Below are 13,988 nucleotides of genomic sequence, written 5' to 3' on the forward strand. Positions count from 1 at the left end.
TCACAACCCACCCCCACTCTCCCCCAGATATTATCTGAAAAGTAAATTCAGAGCAGATGTCCAGAGTACTTGCTACCAGCAATCAAGATTAATAGAACATTGAGTTAAGCAGGACACAATCTACAAAGAAAAAGCAGAACAAAAACACTGACTGAGATGAGAGGTGGGAAAATCACCTGCCCCAAGCTGAGTGCGAGCCTTCAGGTATGGTTGGTACATAGATCTTTTTTTTTAAATTCTCACCCTTGCTGTGCCCGCAGGACATCAGGCATTTTGGCATCACTATTATTTTAACTAATGGGCTAGTTCTGCATTTAAGTGATGGAATGTGAGCCATATTGGTTCCCCACAGGGAAAAGGAAAACACTATTTGTGTTAATATGCCAGTTAAACATCTGGAATCACTGTGGATGAAGCAAAAAAAAAAAAACTTCAGTGTGAGGCTGGGAGCTGGGTTTTTGAAAAGTGAAGATCTAAATATTTGAAACATTGCTTTCAATTGCATTTTTACTTTCATTCTCTCCCTTCTTACCACATCTATAAAATTATTTGTTTCATTTTAATACACATAAACTGATTCTATGCAGAAATGTAACAACCAGATCCTACCATTTTATTCAGGTAGGTAGTATCATCCACTTTCTTTGTGTGTCTTTGATATAGGAAGCCATACACAGCCTAGCTGCTGGGCCATAACTGCACATTATTTGTCCCAAACTTTCTGTGTGAAAGGTGTGTAGCAAATGCAGGACATTGCACCTGACTCTAGGCTGGTTTTTACATGTGAAATCCTTGTGGGATTCCTCTGATTCTTGCAAACACAGTGATGTTTTCTCTCTGAAAGAAAAGAAAAATGTCTCAAACTGTCTTGGTGATGGAAAAGCCTAAAATAAAACTGCCAAATTTAATCCAGTCAAAGAAAAGGCAAACATCTGAGAACCACAAAGCTCGGATCTTAGTGCAAAGCTGGGTATATTTGGACATGGGTTTATATTCTTTCCCATTTTTTCTCAGGATATAAGGATATCTTGAAGTATAGGAATGTCAGTAATGTTACCGATATAAGATTGAAAAAAAGAGTTTTGTTCCCACTGCATGCTAGCTCTTACAGCAGCTTGGATGTAAGCTTTCATTTCCTGTGGCACTAGGAAATGTGTATGTTCTGTGGGGATCAGCAAGCAGAATTATTCAAGGGAGACAGTGTGCTTCAGTAGTTGCAGCAGGGAACTTTATAAGGTCCTGGCCTGGTTTCAGCATCCTTCTGGGTCATTCTTTCACTCTGTGACCTTAGATGACTCATTTGACCTCAGTCAAACAGCTGCAAAGGCAGGTAAAGGAGCTCCACACTGCAGAGGAGGTGCAGGACCTAAACTAAGACTCCCTGGGGAAACAACTACTATATATTGAACTGACAGCATTTGAGATTTATGAATGTAAAAACTGTTGAAAAGTAAATCACTTCTAGTATCTGATTATGAAGTAGTGGCCATATATTCTCCTTCATGGATCATTTCAAAGTCCACATTGAGAGTATTAGCTGTTGTGCCCTTCATGTGTATGGACGTAAGCTGCCTAAATGATGATGAGTTAGCTAACAAAGATAACAAGTATTTAAAGAAGATAAATTCTCTCCCAGCTGGACTCTGATGGTCAACAAATACATAGCCTGCAACATTTTAGTACAGCTTTGCTTAAACCCAGCAACGTGACAGACCGTGCACTGTCAGGCTCAGCAGGCCTCCGGTGCACTGCCAGACAGAAGGCGGAGTGAGCCAAGTGTGTCCTCTTACCTGGGAAGAAGCCATATCCACCAGAGGATGGGCTCAGGAATATCCTATGGAAAATCACATAGTGAAAGTCACTGCTAGCGTGAATGAGCATGACTATTTGGAGGTTAATGCTGCTGTGTGTTCACTTTCCTCACCATGATTCCCCCCCTCCATTATTTAGTTTTATTCACTAAAATATTCTGATATAGTTACAGCCAAATATTCAATAAATATTAATTCTTCGCAAAAAGACATCCATTTTCAGCCCTTAGTGCTGCCTCATGTCCTATGAAGGACAACTGACAATTGCTAGAATGAGATGTAAAATATTTAAAAATAATTTTAAATTGATCTGAATTGTTCCTTAAATTGGATATTGTGAGAATCTTTATCTCAGCTGACGCAGGACATTGCTAGGAAAAGATTGTGTAACATTTGTATGGTGTCTCGAGTATAAACTCCCAGTGATAGAGCTGGAACATTCAAATTATATTTTGAAAATGTAACGTCATTACTGTATACTTAGTTCAGGCAAGTCTGACAGAGTTCAAGAAGCATTTGGATGATACTCTCAGGTACATGACGTAACACTTGGGGATGGTCCTGTGCAGGGCCAGGAGTTGGACTCGATGATCCTTGTGCATGCCTTTCAACTCAGCATATTCTGGGATTCTGTGATACTGAGAGCTTCATAAGGTTTGCCGTGAACTCTTTTTTCCCCTTCCCCACTTCCTCACCCCCTCTTCCCATTCCTTCATTCCTCTTTTCCTTTCCCCTTCCTCTTTCCTCTCTTCCTTTTCCTTTCCCTTCTTTTCTTCTTCCTCTTCCCTCTTCCCCTTTACCTTTCCCTCTCCAGCTCCCTTTTGTTTTCATCCTCTCCTTCCCCCACCACACCCACACTTTCTTTTTGTTTTCTTTTCAAAGAGGGAGGATGGGTGATGAAGAAATGTATGCAATTTTTTTCTCTTGGTCTTTGTTTTCTCAGGTAGGTTTCTTCTTTCCTGATCTGATTTCAGTCAGAGATCACAACATGAATCACTGGTTCTCATTTGGGATTTCTAGTCTAAAAGAAACCCACAAAACCAAACTTCAAATGCAAATTTAGATTTGGGTTATGAAAGTCCAAATATTGGAAAATCTATAGAAGTTTAATTTGTTCTAAGCTATGAGTTAAAGGCACCGCCTAAAAATTCTGGGAATCTTTAAATGTGATTACTGCACAAATAGAATTTTTGTCAGATTTTAATTCCATGTGTTTTTAGGCTTTTATTGTTTATCTTACCTTTAAAATTATATCCACACACAGCATAAACTTCTCAGTGTTTTACATGGGGAAAATCTTGAGTTGGCATATTTTTCTTTGTTACTTAGTTTAATGAATTAGTCTTCTTGTTTGTTCATTTTATGATTACTTCTTATAAAATTAAACCTTAAGTTGTTTTTTCTGACAACAGAGGACAACCTGATTGATGGAATTTACCTTCTGTGAAATCAAACAATGGTTTAATCCTGGAGGGGAAGCCTGTGATGTATTATTACACACCTTAACACAAACACCTTTTTATCATATGGTGAAAGATTTTCACGGTTCATGTACTGAATTTTACAAAATGCATAGGTGTAAATTTCTCTAGAGGAGCTGTGTAAAAATACTGTAGAAATTGCAGAGCAATTTAGGGATGTGTTTTGTTACATATGAATTTGCTGGAAGGGGTAAGTATGCGCACATTTGAAATTGGATTTAGTGGGCCAAACATAAATATACATACATACCTGCATACATACACACACAGACACAGACACACACACACACACGCACGCACGCATATATAATTTGCTCAGATAACATGCATTTGCCCTATTTAGCATAAAACAAATGCCTATGTTCCAGACACATCCTGGACTGAAGTAGTCAGAATCAGCAGTCATTTTCAAAGCTAGGACAGGACAAACAGTAGTGCACCATACTAGACTTAGCCCCCTGTTAACTTTGATCTTTGTGTGATTATGGCTACAGTACAAACAAGTAGTTATAATAAATTAACAGATCAACTGGCAGTGATCTAGTTGAGCAAGACAAAACTTTTTGAGAGCCAAGAGTAACATGTCTCTTCTGGAGTGTACTACTTCAACCAGGCATCACAAAATGCAGCTTCCACGAGTCAGTAAAACAAAGAGAGACAGCAAGTGTGTCCCCTCCCCAACATCAGTAACAGAGTTCAAGCTTTTTGTGTAAACAGGACATCCAGAGAAAAAGATTAAAAATGCTAATCCACATTTATTTGATAAGACCTAGATTTTATTTCTTTATTCTTTTCTTCCCCTGCTGTTTTTTTTCTCCTGGAAGGAAGAAGGCATTCTGAAACATACTTTGCTTCTCCTGTCATAATGGTTGACAATACTATCTGAAATTAATTTGATTCTTGAAATGAGATAATATTGCTTCACATGATGGAATGTTTATAAAAATATGTTTTAATATGACTAATCACACTAACTTGTCATAGTTGATGTTGAAGTCTTGCAATCTCATGTGGGAACAAATGAGTAATACGTATTGCCACTAAATATGCCAAATAAAGACAATTAATTGTAAAATTCTCAGTACAGTTATGATTTTGTGGTTTGGGGAAAAAGATAATTTTGATGACATTTTTTTCTAGACGAGAAAGGTCTTTTTAGTGAGGAAGCATATAAAACTAGCATAATGCATATGTTAACATATGTAAGGGTAATGTATCAGATTTGAGAACACAGCTGCGCTGGGCAGGGCACTTCTCCAGGATGAAGGACCACCGCCTTCCTAAGATCTTGCTTTATGGTGAACTTGCCACTGGCTGCCAAATGAGAGGAGCCCCGAAGAGAAGATACAAGGACTCCCTGAAACAACATCTCAGCCTTGGCCATATTGATCACCATCACTGGTCTACTCTGGCCTCAAATCAGGAGGTCTGGAGACACACCATCTATAACGCTGCTGCTTCCTTTGAGAACACACGCAGGATCACTCTCGAGGAGAAAAGGCAACGCAGAAAGAACCGTGTCTTGCAGAATACACCATCTAAGGAGTCTTTCTACTGTGCCTTTTGCAATCGGATTTGTCTGTCTCGTATTGGTCTCATAAACCACCAGCGTGCCTGTAACAAATGTGGATAGAGCCTTCCCAAATCTTTGTTCGCGAAGCCTAGCCATGATGCTGAATGTATAAGACTAACTAATAAATTTTTTAAAAAAGGACCCATTTTCAGGTACCACTAATCATAACTTATAAGAAAGAAGACCTCAGTGGAGGTAGGCTAAGTCATCCTTATTAAAATCACAGAATCACAGGATATGCTGAGTTGAAAGGCATGCACAAGGATCATCAAGTTCTACTCCTGGCCCTGCACAGAACCATCCTCAAGAGTCATACCATGTGCCAGAGAGTATCATCCAAATGTTTCTTGAACTGTGTCAGGCTTGGTGCTGTGACCACTTCCCCAGGGAGCCTGTTCCAGTGCCCAACCACCCTCTGGGTGAAGAACCTTTTTTCTAATATCCAAACTAAACTTCCCCTGACACAACTTCAGACCATTCCCTCAGGTTCTGTCACTGGTCACCACAGAGAAGAGATCAGTGTCTGTCCCTCCTCCTCCTCTCACTAGGAAGCTGTAGACTGCAATGAGGTCTCTTCTCCAGTTGAACAGGCCAAGTGATTTCAACTGCTCAATGTTTATTGATTTTTTTGCTCAAAATATTTTCTTTTGGTTTTTAGTTATTATTGCTTGAGAAAGTAGCATTGAGTAACTTTCAGCATGTAGGTAAAGAGAAATAGGAAGTTCCAAACCTAAATCGAGTAAGTATTTCCCTATAAGTTGGAATGTTTCTATGATTTTTCATTAAGACTTTTGAGGGACATAAGGTTTTCAAAAACATTGTAAAAGCATTTTTCTGAGGAAGGACCCAGGTAACAATCACAGAGCTTGCTAGGTAATAAAGGTAATAAAGGTAATAAACATCTAGGCAGACTGAAAACATCTGAGAGTTAAGATTTTCTCTGTGCACCAATTTTATTAGAATAAGGTTTGTTGATTGAGTAGTAAGTCGTACACTAATACTAAGCAGAACTGGACAAGATGCTTTTACTTGCTTTTGCTTCTAATTTTAAGTAAAGTACTGGCATTTCTGAATTGCAAAGAGACTTAAGCAGTTTGTATACCTTGTGATAGCAGCTCAGTGCAATTTGCTGTACAATGGTTGTAGCAGTTAGGGAGGGCAGTAGTTTGTAGCAGCCCTAGGTTGAGCCCAGCTGAAAGCATCAGTGTTTATCAGATGAAAAAATGTCTCAGAGTTTATGGGCAGCCTCTGCACATGAGAGGTGTCTGATTGAAAGGCACAGTACTCTATTTTCTTCTAGTTGCCCTATGGTGCGTGGTCCTATATTGAATTTTCCTACAGAAGAGATTTTGAAATTGCTTCCTCAATGCCTACATCCCTCATGATATCTCATCTTGTCTCAACTCATCTCATCTCATCTGAGCTCATCTTATGCTTTCAAATGAGAAACTTGTTTTCCAACCCCTACAGCTGATTAAAAAAAAAAAGAAATGAAAATATTGAAAATAAAACTAGTGTAATACTACTCACTGGCAAATATGTATGTCTGAAGACGAACCACATGCTTAAAATTTTATAAATTACTATGTGGAGGGTTAAAGGTACATCCTGTGCCTTGTAAGATATGTCCAGAATACTACTGTTCCCAGGATATCACTCCCATGCAAAAAGAGCCTTCAGCCTCATGGCTGTGTCTCTAATGGGAACTACAGACATAATTGTTCTCAGCTGCATTAAAAATAGTACCCAAGTATTTGTCTTGTCATAAGGTTTTAATTTACATATATGCAAGAATACAATTTATAATTTATTTCCAAAATTAATAGTTAATTCTCTCTTTATGTTTATTGCTATCACTTCTAAATTAGTTTTCTTTCTGAAAGCTAGGAGAGCTTTAGAAACATATTATTTTGTATTTATCTTCATTGTTTTATTGCTTTTGGCTTCAACTATAAGCAGAAGTGGTTTGGGAAATATATACTCGTGTATACATACACATACAGACATGTATTTCTATATTTGTATTGGTCATTGAGCTATTTTGCATAAAAGGTTTCTGTAAATAAAATGCCCTTGATAGTGGCTCAGGAGTTTGAATGGTCTGAAGTTTTGACCCGAGTTTCAGTTTTTCCTGAAACATGTTCCTATGAAGATCATCAAAGCTGCAACAGATCACTTCTCTTATTATACAAATCAACAAACTGAAGAAGTCTGAGTTTCCGATAAGCGCATATTTTTGAAATTCTGAATAATATTGTTGTAGCTGTTCGTAATAATCTGTGCTTTTCTAGTACTCTTTCTAGTACTCTAGTACTCTTATTCTGCATCTGCAAATAAGATTTACAGAAATGTAAATCTTGCAGGTATTATAAACAACAACGAATCAATTCTCACCGTGTCTTGCAAAGTCAATTAGGTTCTATCAATTTTCTCTATGTAGGTTATATCTTACTATATTTTCTTAGTAAAATTATTTCAATAATATGATTTTCCTACTGAGTGTTTTAAAAATAAAAAAGGCCTAATATCCCCAGTGAACTCTCTAGATCTGTGAATTCCTATTCTTTATAATAGAATAGCATTATGAAGCACAAAAAAGCCTTTACAATTATATGAAAAACTTTTAGGAAGGTACTTTGTAATTGTTAGTTGTTTTTAATAATAAAATGATTTTGTTGACTTGCTATGAAGACATTTTGACATGAAAAATAATTTAGTGACAAAAATGTAATTTTGATTAAAATCAAGTTTTATCAGAGGTTGCAGGGGCAATTTCCTGATTAAGCTGGGAACATTTTGTTTTTCAAAAGCTGCAAGCAGACTGTTTAATTGACTCTTTGTTTAACCTTTTCTACTCCTTTCAAATATATTGTTCTCAGCGGAGAACAAGGAGAAAATGACAGAATGTAAGATAGGGTACTCGCTAGCTAGACCTCCAGCAAATACTTTGCAACCACTAACAAATGATATTTAAAGAAAAATAGAGTCCTACTGATATCATTAAGTCTGTAGAATTGTTTTTATAAGGCTATGTATCTATGTCCTATCAATTGTCCCAAGAATATTTCTACAACGAAAAACATGAAGTGTTAGAATTTGTCTTGAGAAAACAACCAGCTTTTTAAACATGCTGTTGTGTTTTCAGCATAGTTGCATATTCTAATTACCTGAGCTACTAGTTATCAGCTTCTAAGGGAAAGTTTATTCTAAAATCAGTAAGAAAATTTGCATATATTGTAGGAAAGCAGAAAAAATTGTGATCTGAAAAGTGTATTTATCTAGTTAAAGTTTGATGTAACTCTTAATGGAAAATTATTTCGCAGTCATAGGATTTGGTAAAGAGCTATTTTGAATAATTAATTAAATAGTTATTAGATTGGACAAAAACCCTGACTCATTATCAGCCAAAAACTGCATTTCAATAGCTGTTGTTTTATTTGTACTTCTAAAAAGATTTTCTGTTCTCAAACAAATTCGAGAATGGGAATATATATAAATAATACCGGTGTTCTTAAACTTGTATTTTAAAATTGAATAAATATAGGGTGGATATAACTATTCATGGAAACAAAGTATCAGGAAATGAAGGACTGTTATTCTGGGCCTAGAATTAAATTCATTGATTGTCCAGGTCAAATTTCTGTGTATCCATGCCTCACTTACACCTTCTCTAATATAGTTTTTATTTCTGTATTTTGAAATTCAGTCAGATCCACTTGGATATTGAATGATACTGTGTAAACCCTGAGCCTAGTGTTGTATAAAGACAGTGAAGGAAGTTTTAAGCCAAGCCACAAGCATTTCAAAGTCTGTGAAACTGTAAGGTGGTATGTTTGTTTCATTTTTTTTAAAGTTATTTTGATTTTGTTTTACAATGAATACAAATATTGAATGTAAAACACTCCTCAAGCTATATCTGGATATCCAGTAGTTAAATTTCTTGGCTGATGATGAAGATGGTTGTTGAGAGACAGAACAGAAGTGGTATGGGTGCACAGCCTTTAATATTCTTGTAATAAGGCAGTCACAGATCTAATCTTGTTGCTGATTACATTTTGAAGGGGTTTGCCCAAGAACACTAGAAACAGGAACTGCCTGGAAACTTCCTAATGAGACATTTCCTTAATCAGAATATCTATGAGTTGTGACGAGTAAAAGCCTTCCATTTGGACGCATTCTCCCATGAAGGGGAGAATTTATGTTGATAAGAAACACTAATTACACCGTAGCCAAGTGACCCAGGAGCTCTCTTGGGATGTTCACTCCCTACTTTGCTTCTGTTTGCAACACTTTTCATTGTAGAACAGTAACCATATCTCTTGGCCTACTCTAATCTCTCTCAAAAACATCCATTGGTGTTTTTTATAAATGATAGTAACTCAGACAAAACCCACCTGTTCAAACTGGTGGTTTACATTGGAAGTGGGGACATTAGGTAATTCTAGGTTTTGAATGAAGACCCCAATCACTGGGCCACTAATTTTGTCTGGGAATATCTCTCTTTCTTGCGTGTCTCTGGGATTGCACATGGAAAACTAATAAAAAATTTGAAATGCAGAATCAAATACTAAATTAATCACCAGCTCTAATAAGAACTTGCTTTTCAATAGAAGTTTTGAAGTCTTTAAAGCACAAGGGAAACTATCACGATCAGCAGGAAACACTTTGCTCCTTGAAAGGTGTTCGATTTGCAGCTACACAGATTTCCAGCTGGAATGTCTCTGATAATAATTAATTTCCCCCTACAGCACTGTTGTCATTCCCTTGCTGGGAAGAGCACTACAAAGCCTGGCTCTGCTGTAGAGTCTGGGAACAAAGACAAGACACTCCCACTTCTCACTGCCTCTTTCTCAAAACTAAACTCAGGTGGAAATTTCACTCCCTGTGTATTGCTTTGATTAATGAGATGATATCAGGTTCAGGGCTAAATACATTGTAGTGTTCATAAAATGTTCGATTTACTGGAACTCTTGTTCTCTTGATGATTAATACGAGTGCAATGGGCTGCCATTCCCAATTGTTTTGTCACATCTTTGCTACAGAAACTGAGCTTGTGTTAGAACTGAGACTCACTTTAATTATTGAATTAATACAATTTCATGGTTGATATGCTTCTTTCTCACCTCTGGGCTTTATATTTACTGGTCTGCTGTGATCTTTTTCCCTATTGGTGCAAGTAAAAATTAATATATTTGCTTGTTGCTCATGCATTACTATGCATAACAATCCAAAATTAAATTTTATCCAAACAAACAGTCTTGCAACAAAACTTTTCCCTTCAGTTACTTATAAATTTAAAAATAAGCAAGACATCTTTCTTTTCACAGTCACAGGCATACATTTCTCTTGCAGGATACTCAGATTAAAACTATCTATTTCAGTTTTATGTTCATTTCTTGAAAACTGTGTCCCAGATTACTGAGGCATAGGAAATGTGAACCTGGGCCCTGACTTGTCTCTGAACATCACTGTGCTATAACCTCTTCAACCAAAGTAGAAGCCAAAGCTTAGACTGCAGAGTATTAAACTATTTGGAATGTTTAAATATCCAGAATATTTAAGCCTTCATCTGGCAGAGTTCCCCATCAGCTGCAGTAAAAGAAATTGCAGGGAAGGGGTGGTTGTTCTTGTCTTTCTAAAATTATGCCCCCTCTTTTCAAAGCCCTCATAGTTTGACAGGTTGAGACTTAGCAGAGAGAAACGTATGCTAGATATGTGACAGCTTATCACTTCCTTGCACCCTGTCACCTTCAAGCCAAATAATCTCCTATCATGGGATAAACTTGTCTAAGAAGGTAATACATTGCAGAAAAGATATATTCACAGCTATGGAAAACTGAAAATGTGTGATTATAAAAGTGTACAAATTAGCCCTAAAAATAAAGCATTGCATCAAAACCTTCTTCCTCACTACTGTTTCTTCCTTTGTTCTCATCTACTTTCTCGTTCCCTGTTGCACTGTGTTGTTATTTCATTCTCATAACTTTTTTTTCCCTCAAATTGAGGAGAGACAACAATTGCATCATCAGCTGACCTGGAAGAACACGCAAATAACATAGCTATTAACATATGGAGAAAGGAAGAGTTACTGAGTAACATAATGATATAGGGAAGTAGGATATGCTCCTTTTACTAACTGGTTAGTCTCATATGCAAGCATTTTTTGGAAAGACCATAAGAATCAAGAAGTCCTTTAGCTATTCTTGTCTTCCACAAATCTGTCCCGTGTAGGCCATTTAGGGTAGTACGGGTAGTGAAGGGGTGGCCTCCTTCCACTACCCTCTTCCATTTTGAGAATCAGTTAGGCTTTTTCTCCACCCAAAACTGTTCAGCATGGTGTGATCCCATTCTGTTAGTAATTCCAGTGAAACCAAACACCTTTTTATCAAGAAAGCTATTTAGTATGTAAATACCTTCATGTTCATCTGACACCTGAAGGAAAAAAAGAGAAAGAGAAATTTATTTTGGTAGTCTCTTATTTAAAAAATTAATTCCCTCACAGGCCTTTATTCTCCAAAATTCCAAATTCAGACAGATTATATTGTGACTTTGCAAACTTTATGCTCATTTTCTTATTACTGGAATTATTTTGTAGTTGAAAAAGTTCAGGGTTAGATGGCCTCCTCTACATCATTTAGTCTGGGGAATATTTAGTTTTTGGCAGAAGATATCCTTCAGAGTTGTATGACATTGAACTTCCTCCAGGAAGAGGGATTTCACATTTGAGTAACAGTTGCCAGGTTTAGTTCAGTGTTTGTCTTGCACTTGTTGAACTTAATACAAGGGAGACACACCACACTGTGTCAGTACAACTGAACTTTTAGTAGTCTTGTTGATGCAGGAAATCCACATTTTGTATATTCTTTCTTTCTGAGTACATATTGAAAGTACATTTTTATAAATGGATCCTATATAATAGGAAGTGTTTTCAGAGCCAACAAAGACCTTGGGAAAGTTAATGTTTTGCTATTATTAACTAATCAAGAAACTGTACTCCCTGCTCATTTTTCTATGCAATGAGCCATAATTATTTTGTTGTGGGGTAACTTTTAATTTTTATGGTACATTACTTGATCATGAATTTAATGGAATTTCAATGGAAGATCAGGCAGAATCCTCAGGCATAGTATTTTAAGATTTTTTACTTGCAAGTATTTATTAAACTTTCCAGTCTATTTTTTTTTTTATATCACAGCAAACCAATCATATTCTAAACATTTAGATTGATGACAAGAATATTATATGCTAGAAGTTATAAAAGGCTATGATGTTATACATCTGTATATCCACGTGATAACTGCAGCATTCCCAACACATAGATTTTTCTGGTAAATATTGAAAGAAACCACACACAAGTAAGAAATTAACCCAAGAAACTTCAAATCCGGCTGGAAAAGGGTTGCAGGAAGGATAATGAAAAAAAAAACATCTTTTGGGACAAAACTATCACATCAATTGCCTCTACTTCAACTGAGAAAGCAGGTTTCTCTCCTGTCCCAATTCAAAATTTTTAGTTGAGCAATTTTATGAAACTGTCTCAAATAGACCAAGGATTTTTTCAACTGCCTGCTATTACATTTTGTCTTTTTTTTAGCCAAGTCTGGTAAAACATCCTATCAAATCATCATTTTAAAATCCTGTGTATTTTATAGGAGGTTGTAAAGTCTATCTACATACTGTCTGCATTAGGAAGAGACAGTAGGCTAAGGGAAGAGGTAATTAACCTCCATGTGGCATGTCTGCAGTATTTTGTGCAGTTCTGGGACAGAAAAAATATCAACAATCTGGACAGAGTCTGGTGAAGGGACACTTATGGACAGTGTGGGTTCCAAAGCACACAATATACAAGAGAGACTGAAGTAGTGGGGTTTGCTTAGCCTGGAGTACAGAAGCAAAAGGAGACATAAAATTGAGTCTTCCACTTAGTAAAGGAGGATTACAAAGAAGAAGCCAGCTCTTTTCAGAGGCCCATATAGAAAAGACAAGAGATAAGTCACAAACTGTATCAAGTGAAACTCTGATTACACATAGCTGCTGTCCAGAGGCCACCTTCTGGAGATGAATCTCCAAAGAAAAGAATGAATCTTCTTTCTCAACTATGTCTTTGTAACTCTTTTTTTTTTTTTTTCTAACGGGAAAATTGCTTCGACCTCACACTCCTCTATAGCAAATCTGGACATAGATGACTGCTCTTGTCTCCTCACTTTTTGTAGAGTTAGGCAGCCTTACTTTTCCCTGTTAATATAAACAAAATCTTAAATTTGTCATTTTAAGCTGATTGAAAACTCTTTATATTGCTCACCTGCAAACAACTCATCTCAAACTTCCAGTTCCTGTTACTTTTAGCATTCCATAGTGACGACAGATGACACAGTAAAACTTCAGAGGTAACAACAGGATAGAGTGCTCTGACCAAGCACGCCTACTCTCAACCACACCACATACAGATGCACATGCACATCCTTTATAAGAATCTGGTGGCACATTTTCAGATCTCAGAACTGCATGACAGGGAATTACAGGGCAGGGGAAGTGAGAGAAAGCTGACATGAATGACCTCACCCATGTTTTGACCACCATTGTGACTTGCTGTTCATTGGCTCTGGTAACCCCATTCTTTCTTTCAAAATGATTTGTACAGGTAGTTTGCCTTATTTCTGCAAAAAAATCTAAATGAATAAGTTATTGGCATATTTTCATAAGCTATTTGGATGTTAATGTGGAATTGCAGTTATATAAAATTAAACCCTTTAAAATAGATTGAATAACAATAATAATCCTCAATAGGTTGATAGTGTTACCTAAAAGATCTGACAGATCTATATCACTATACAAGACATATTCCTATTTTCATCAACATTTCTTTATTCATTAAAAATGATAATGGACAATCTGTAGTGTACTTTTTGGATTTTACAGTATCATTCACTGTTTGGGTTTGTTTCTTTGTTTGTTTGTTGTTTGTTGTTTGTTTGTGTTTTGGCATTTTTTAATGTTTTTGGACCAGAATCTTGGGTTACTGGATGGTGAGTAGTGAAGGTTATTTTTTCTCTCTGAATTACTTTCAAAGATTTTACAAGACTGTGTTTGCATCACTATTATCTAAACCACCAAAAACTGGAA

At 36.5% G+C, this 13,988-nt stretch overlaps 1 long non-coding RNA gene across 1 annotated transcript; it reads right to left on the bottom strand.

The window, feature by feature from the left end:
* Positions 1 to 642: 642 nt before the first annotated feature.
* Positions 643 to 13,486, bottom strand: LOC120323900. Its single transcript, XR_005564815.1, has 3 exons — positions 13,443 to 13,486; positions 1,791 to 1,834; positions 643 to 837 (listed from the first exon to the last, which is right to left on the bottom strand). It is a non-coding gene; the product is annotated as an uncharacterized LOC120323900 (long non-coding RNA).
* Between the last annotated feature and the right edge of the window lie 502 nt (positions 13,487 to 13,988).

Source organism: Pipra filicauda, unplaced genomic scaffold, assembly GCF_003945595.2.
Source record: "Pipra filicauda isolate LSUMZ 115617 unplaced genomic scaffold, ASM394559v2 scaffold369_size710782_pilon, whole genome shotgun sequence".
In the NCBI taxonomy this organism is placed as follows: domain Eukaryota; kingdom Metazoa; phylum Chordata; class Aves; order Passeriformes; family Pipridae; genus Pipra; species Pipra filicauda.